This window comes from Neoarius graeffei, chromosome 10, assembly GCF_027579695.1.
Source record: "Neoarius graeffei isolate fNeoGra1 chromosome 10, fNeoGra1.pri, whole genome shotgun sequence".
Lineage (NCBI taxonomy): Eukaryota > Metazoa > Chordata > Actinopteri > Siluriformes > Ariidae > Neoarius > Neoarius graeffei.
In genome coordinates, this window is record NC_083578.1 from 43,040,717 (window position 1) to 43,048,459 (window position 7,743).

A 7,743-nucleotide genomic window follows, 5' to 3' on the forward strand; every position below is an offset into this window, starting at 1 on the left:
AATGTTAACAGCAATGTAATGCCTTTTCTGGCTAATTTTATTCGTCTTACCTCCAACAAAGTGGTCACTACACAAGCATTGGTATGCCGAGGGCTGCCAATCTTTCCTGTTAATGGCCACTATCCATCTTCTCTGTCGGGATCCGATAAAATGATAAACTTTGCCTTGTTTGTTGATGGTTACTACATCCAGGTGCACAACAATATAGTGGCATGATGGAAGTCTTGCTGAAAGTAAAAACTTTCTTTGCTGCCGTTCCTCAATGTTGGCTGTGGTAAACTACTGGTAGTACATGTCCAAAATGGTGGCCACGTTTGTCGTGACGTCACGTGAAAAGGGTCTATATTAGATTGAGGTTACTACTGGAGATCAGTTGAGTGCATTCATTGTTGGCTACTGTAGCTTCAGATAACTTCTAGAGCAAGCTAACTTTTCTGTGTTTTGCCAGTTGTTTATTGTGATTTGAAATACTGTATTTTTTCTGCTGCCTCTACCTGTCAAATACTTTGCTTATCTGCTGCTTCTTAGGTGTGTGCCACTCCTTGTTTACAGTGTCTTACAAAAGTATTTTACCCCCTGGGTGTTTGCCATGTTTTGTTGTATTACAAGCTGGAATTAAAATTGATTTTTTTTTTTTTTTTTGGGGGGGGGGGGGGGGGGGTTAGCACCATTTGATTTACACACCATGCCTACCACTTTTAAGGTGAAAATTATTGTTTTATTGTGACAGAAACAATAATTAAGATGAACCCCCCCCCCCGAAATCTGGAGTATGCATAGGTATTCATCCCTTTCATATGAAACCCCTTAATTAGAGCTGGTCCAACCAATTTACTTCATAAGTCACATAATTAGTTGATTAAGATCCACCTGTGTGCAATCAAAGTGTCACATGATCTGCCACATGATGGCTGTATAAATCAACCTGTTCTGGAAGGACCCTGACTCTGCAACACTATTAAGCAAGCTATATGAATACCAAGGAGCACTCCAAACAGGTCAGAGACAAAGTTGTGGAGAAGTATGGATCAGGGTTGGGTTATGAAAAAAATATCCCAAACTTTGAATATCCCAGGGAGCACCATTATAGCAAAATGGAAAGAATATGGCACCACTACAAACCTGACAAGAGAAGGCCAACCACCAAAACTCACAGACCAGGCATGGAGGGCATTAATCAGAGATGCAACAAAGATAACACTAAAGGAGCTGCAAAGATCCACAGCGGACATGGGAGTATCTGTCCATAGGACCACTTTAAGCCATACACTCCACAGAGCAGGGTTTTATGGAAGAGTGGCCAAAAAAAAAGTAATTGCTTAAGAAAATACGCTTTGAGTTTGCCCAACAACATGTGGCAGACTCCCCAAACACATGGAAGAAGATTCTTTGGTCAACAGACTAAAATCGATCTTTTTGGCGATCATGGGAAATTACATGTGTGGCGCAACCCCAACACCCTGAGAACACCATTTCTACAGTGAAGCGTGGGGGTGGCAGCATCATGCTGTGGGGATATTTTTCATCTGCAGGGACAGGAAAGCTGGTCAAGTTTGTAGGAAAGATGGATGACACTAAATACAGGGCAGTTCTGGAGAAACACCTTTTTGAGTCGGCCAGAGGTTTTAGTCTGGGATGAAGGACAAATATCTTGGATTAAGGACAAAAAATAAGGAATCCTATGTCATACGGCACCACCCTCATTTTCATCTCCTAATACATCCATGTATCTGGCTAATCCAGTGTGGCCAAACCCACGGAAATGGCCCACTGGACTGATGTTACAACTTTAACATGTTTTTAAGCTGATGTCTGCTTAACTTTTTCATTTAGAACATCTTTTATTAATGTATAATGATAACATTTCATAACCCAATAATTTCAAAATTTCCTGGTTAATCACTTTAAGAATATGGCTGAGCTGAAGTAGTTCTGTAATGAAGAATGGTCCAAAAGTCCTCCTGAACATTGTGCATGTCTGATCCACAGGTTCCTGGAAGCACTTGTTTGAGGTTACTGTTGCCAAAAAAAGGCAGGACCAGTTATTAAATCTGTGTTCAATATTTTAATTGTTTTATCCATTAAAACAGATTGTGTTTGTTCATTATTGTAACTTAGATGAAGATTATACCATATTTTAGGATACATTTTGTGACTTTGGCTGGGCTATGGTCCACAAGCACAAGCAGGCAAGTGCTCCTCACCATGCTGCTACAGCGGTGCTGAAAGAACAGTGCCACCACCCTTTCCCCTGCTAAGGTGTTGAAAGGACAGCTCTGCTCAAGCACCACTGTTTGTAAACAACAGCAATCACATGGCCAAGAAGCAGGGTGGCCTAACTCTAATCCCTGGAGCTCAGCCAGGGCTGCTTCCACTCACCCTCCATGAGTCTTCCCCAGCATATAAAAGGATGCCACTGCCTCAGGTGGGTGAGTAATAGGGAACAAGAACCTGTTGCTGATCTGCTCTTTCTTTCATCTTCCAAATTCCAGCATGGACAATTCTCTCACTCCTACTTGAGGAAGCAGCTCCCCTCCAGAACTCCTCAAATTGGCAGCACCTCTGGTTATGTGTGACTGTATGACTGCAGCTCCCACAGGCATCCTGTACAGATATCTGCATTCACTCCCACTTTCCCCTTCTCACACTCATTTTTATACTGTAAATAAAAGAGCACTATTTTCTACACTGTATCTGGGTCTCCTGAGTCTGTATCCTGCTCCAGATAGTCAAACCAGTCAGTCTGGTGGAGAATGCAGGGCAAGATGGATACAGATCCCACCCCTCCTCCCTGGAACCAGTCATGCAGCACCTCCTCAAGACCAGCATGCAGCAGGCCCAACTCAACCAAGACATGGCTTGGGACCTCCATGTAGCAATGCAGGTGCTATTTACCTTTTGACACATGTTAGCCTCCACTGCAGTTCCTCTCCCCGACTCCTCCCAAGACATCCAGTGTCTGCTATCCAAATTCACAGCTTACAGTGATGTTGAAGTGTTTCTGAGCAGTTTTGAAAGGGTGGCTATCCAAAAGGGGTGGTACTCACCCAGTGACTCAGCCCCACTCCTCCACAGGGAAGCTCAGCAGGCCTGTTATGCACTGACTGATAAAGAAGCTTTTGACTGCCTTATTCTCAAGGACGAGATCCTTGCACACTGCGGGCTATCCCCCACTAGAGCTGCCACTGAATTTCAACACTGGGCCTATCATCAAGGGCATAAACCACAGGGCTAGATCCTTTGGATTGCTCAATGTTGATGCCAAACTAAATAGTTGATGCTGGCAGAGACTGTGGAATGTGTCACCAGTTCCTGTGGGCACTGCCCAAGGAAGAATGAAAATCTGTGGGGATAAAAGTGACAGCAACAACATGGGACATGGTCTCAGCTCTAGATTGTGCCTTAGTCACCCTTAAAGTGGGGAGAGAGGAAAGAAGAAACCTGCCACAGAGCTTTCACCAAGAGGCCTGGAGCCATCCCAACCCAGCTTCCAGGACCAGAGAGGGGCACAGGCCAGAAGTCACCTCCAGATGAGCCAATGCCTATTAAACCAAAGCAGTCTGCACTTCAGCAACAAGCCTAGCCTGGCTGGCTGTGCACAGCATTCCACACCTCAGCCCAAGACACCCACTGTCATCCTGTGGCTAAACGGACACCTGATTCTGGTATTACTAGACCTGGGGAGTGCTATCATCCTTCAGTCCTTCCCAAAGCTGTCCAACCCTGTGGAAGCCTGGCTATCACCTGCACACATAGGAAAATGAGAGAAGTTCCAGTTGCTGAGGTCCAGATGGGGGACAGACAGTGGCCACTAACAATCAGTTTAATCCATGATCTGCCTGTGCTTCTGTTAATAGGAAGAAACTGGCCTGGGTTCTTGGAGCATCTTGCTGCAACTGGGAGGAAGAAGCAGAGCACACAGCAAAGAAGACAACCTCAATGACCTCCAGCCCCCTCCCCCTGCTGACCAAGGAGGAAGCAGATGCTGATGCTGGAGCTGAAGGTGAGTCCAACCTTCTCATTAATCCTCTCTCTGTTCTGTGTAATCAGATACCCAGAGAAGAAAACATTGGAAGGGAGCAAAAAGTGGACACTTCCCACAGTCTACTGTACTTCATAGTCAAGAATGGGTTACTTTTGTTATCACTGCACCCAGCATGGTGAACCCTGTGATCTCATCATTCCAAGAGCCAGAACTGACCTGGCCTCTAAGAAAATGGGCAACACCCAAGATCCTGGACCAGTTCTACTAATGTAGAGTCACAGAAGTCAAAAACTTCTGCCAGAAAACATCATTGCTGAAGCTGGTTCTAGCAACCTTAATACCTCTGCCCATCAATGAGGTCCCATTCCAGCGGGTGGGCATGGACCTAGTAGGGCTGCTCCCAAAGTCTGCCTGTGGTCACAAATACATCTTGGTGATTTGGACTATGCCACCCGCTACCCTGAGGCTGTACCCTTCCAAAAAACTACATTAAAATATAAGAAGAAGAAACCTTTATTTGTCACATGCACACTTTTTTTTTGCTCTGCCTACTCAAGTGAGTAGGATGCTTCTTTGCTTTGCTCCTGCTTGATCTTTATTTTACTTTACTTTCTCACTTAATTTCCACTATTTCTTCATTTTATTTTTCAGCTTTACAAGATAAGTTAGCTTTTAAAACAAAATGCCAGGGGGCAAAAAATCCAGGAGATCCTGCAGAAAATGCACAGAACTAGAACAGAGGATTTCTATCCTGGAATCAAAGATTGATGCCCTGCCAAAGACGGATGAACTAAGAGCGATATCTCACGACAGGAGTACAGAAACAGTGGCTGAGAATGCAGAGATTGCACCCTGACAGGCTGATGGCATTGCAGATCGAGTGGATGAATACATCGATCTAACAGGGCAAAATGTGAGTACAGAAAACTGGCACACGATGGGTGGCAGGCCCAAAAATAAAAACAGAAGAGTAATTACCTCAACACCAGTTCGTTCTGATACTATGCAACCCATGCTCCACAGCCATGCTATTAGAAATAGAGCCAGGTCTACAAACTACAATAGGATTTACAATCCTATGGAAAATCCACAGCCCATAAGGCTTCAGAACAAATTTGAATGCCTCAGGGATGTGGAAGCGGAATTTTCAGGTGGACAAGCACATCATAGAAAGAGATCGCACCACAACCGAAGAGCTGTGGGAAGAGGCAAAAAGCAGCTTGTAACAACACCTGATCCCACAACCCTTGTTCTTGGTTATTCCACTGTAAGACATTTAAAAGGACATGGGATGATTATTTGCTGCCTTCCAAATGCATCCATCTCTGACACCAAAGACAGCATTTTGAAACTCATGTCTGAGCATAAAACTATCAAACGTATTGTTGTGCATGTGGGAGCAAATGATGTTTTCAGAGAACAGCTGTTTGTCCAAGATGATTTCAGAAAACTTTTTTCTGATCTCTATAAGACTAGAATACAATCTTTTATCAGTGGCCCACTCCCTGCAAGGGGAAGCTTTGCATTTACTAGACTCTTCAGTCTTAACACCTGGCTTGGAAAAACTTGTTTTTTATTTGGTATGAACTTCATAGACAATTTTAACCTTTTCTGGAATCGCAGAGAATTCTTCAAGCCAAATAGCACTGAACTCAGCCGGATTGGGACCAGAGTTTTAGCTGATCACTACAGCCTCTCTCTCCAGCATGCATTCTTTTCTCAGCCAACATTGAGCAGAACTGCTGATAAGTGCTCACAGACTGACCCAGTTACAAATATCAACAATACCTCTGCAAAGTCAAAACAACTACCCATGCAAGCACAGCATAGATGCTTCAACAAGGACACACAGCCATCTGGGGCAGACTGCCAAGAACCATCTGGGTCAGACTGCCAAGGACATCAACAATCACATGGAGAATGTGAGCATGTTATTAACAATGGGCAGCCACAGATATCTGCATCGCCCATCCAGATTGAGGACCTGACCAAAGACAATCATGCCAAGGCTGCATCATCCACATCTTGACCCCATGCAAGTATCACAGAGACTGTCAGGGAGACAGTCACCACAGAGACAGTCATGGAGACACTCACAAAGACCTCACCAAAGTCCCAATCTCAGTCTCGCTCTTCTGACATTGTTGTACCATCTCCGTCTCCCCCCTGCATGGATTTCCCTAAAAGTATGCAGAGACTACTGCCAATGGCTGCACTCTCTTTTTCCAGCCCAAATCATTCGCAACAAGCAGTGTACCCAGTTCATCAAAAATCAACCAACAGACTGAATTGTATTCGCCCAGGACTTTCAGCTGGCTACCAATCCTTTTCACCATCTAAAAAATACATGACATCTCCAATCCTTCCCCCTCCCAACCTCATGGAACATACAGAGAGTCTTGTATGATGTGCTGTGGGTCCCTGCATTGGGTGTAGTTTTGAAAACAAGCTGGGACCCAGTATGCCTATGCCATTCTCTATTCCTGTGTTGATAAGAAATAGAAAACATAGAGCATATTTAACCCAGGGGGTAAACCAGTCTAGTCTCCTTCCTGTTTCAAAACAACATCAGAGTGCCCAAGCGGATATTACTTCTAGACTTTCTGTAAAGCTAGCTCTTCTGAGCGTTACAGTAGATCACTTTCAAACAAGTCATTTTTAATTAATGATCTTATTTGCAAACACAATCTTGATTTTTTGCTTCTAACTGAAACATGGCTGGATCAAGCAAAGAGTGCTACCACCCTTATTGAAGCAGCTCCCCCAAATTTTAATTTCATGAGTGCTACCCAACAGGGGAAAGGTGGAGGGATCGCAAATATATTCAAAGCCTCTTTTCAATGTAAACAGTCCTCACTTGGTGATTTTACATCCTTTGAACACTTATGTGCACTTGTTACATGCTCTCCTAACATATTGTTATTAACTATTTACAGGCCTCCGAGACATTCAGCCAAAGTTTTTCTGGAAGAGTTTGGTGAACTGTTGTCAGTCATTTGCTTAGAGTTTGACTGTCTTATTATATCTGGGGATTTTAACTTGCATGCAGATAATCCTGAAAACACTTATGCCAAAGAACTACTTAAACTTATTGACAACTTCAACCAAGTACAACATGTACAGGAGCCGACCCACTCTCGTGGTCATACCCTTGACCTCGTTATCACAAAGGGTCTTACTGTTTCTACTACTGTTGTTGACCTGGCCTTATCTGATCATTTCTGTTTTCTCTGATGTTTCTATGTCCCCTCACATTCAGAACTGCTCAATGACTATGGGTAGGAGAGTCATAAACGACAACACGTGTTCTCTTTGAGCAAGCTCTCTCTCGGATTTCAACCAAAATGTTAGACTCTGTAGATGACTTACTGGAAATTTTTAAATTAAATATGACCCAAATTATGGATGATATTGCTCCATTCAAAATCAAAATAGTCAATGACAAGCAGAAAGCACCATGGAAGCAATACCCAGCTGTTAAATTGCTAAAGAGAGAATGTAGGAAGACTGAAAGAAAATGGCGCAAATCTAAACTTCACATCCATTATCAAATCCATAAAGAGATGCTTTGTAAATATAATTATGAAATTGGTAAAGCAAGACAGTTTTTCTTCTCCAACATCATCAACAGGAATATGAACAATGCCCGTGTGCTATTTTCAACAGTAGAGAAGCTAACTAATCCCCCACCACAATTAGCACCTGAACTTCTCTCAGTTAATAAATGCAATGAGTTTGCATCCTTCTTCAAAGGTAAA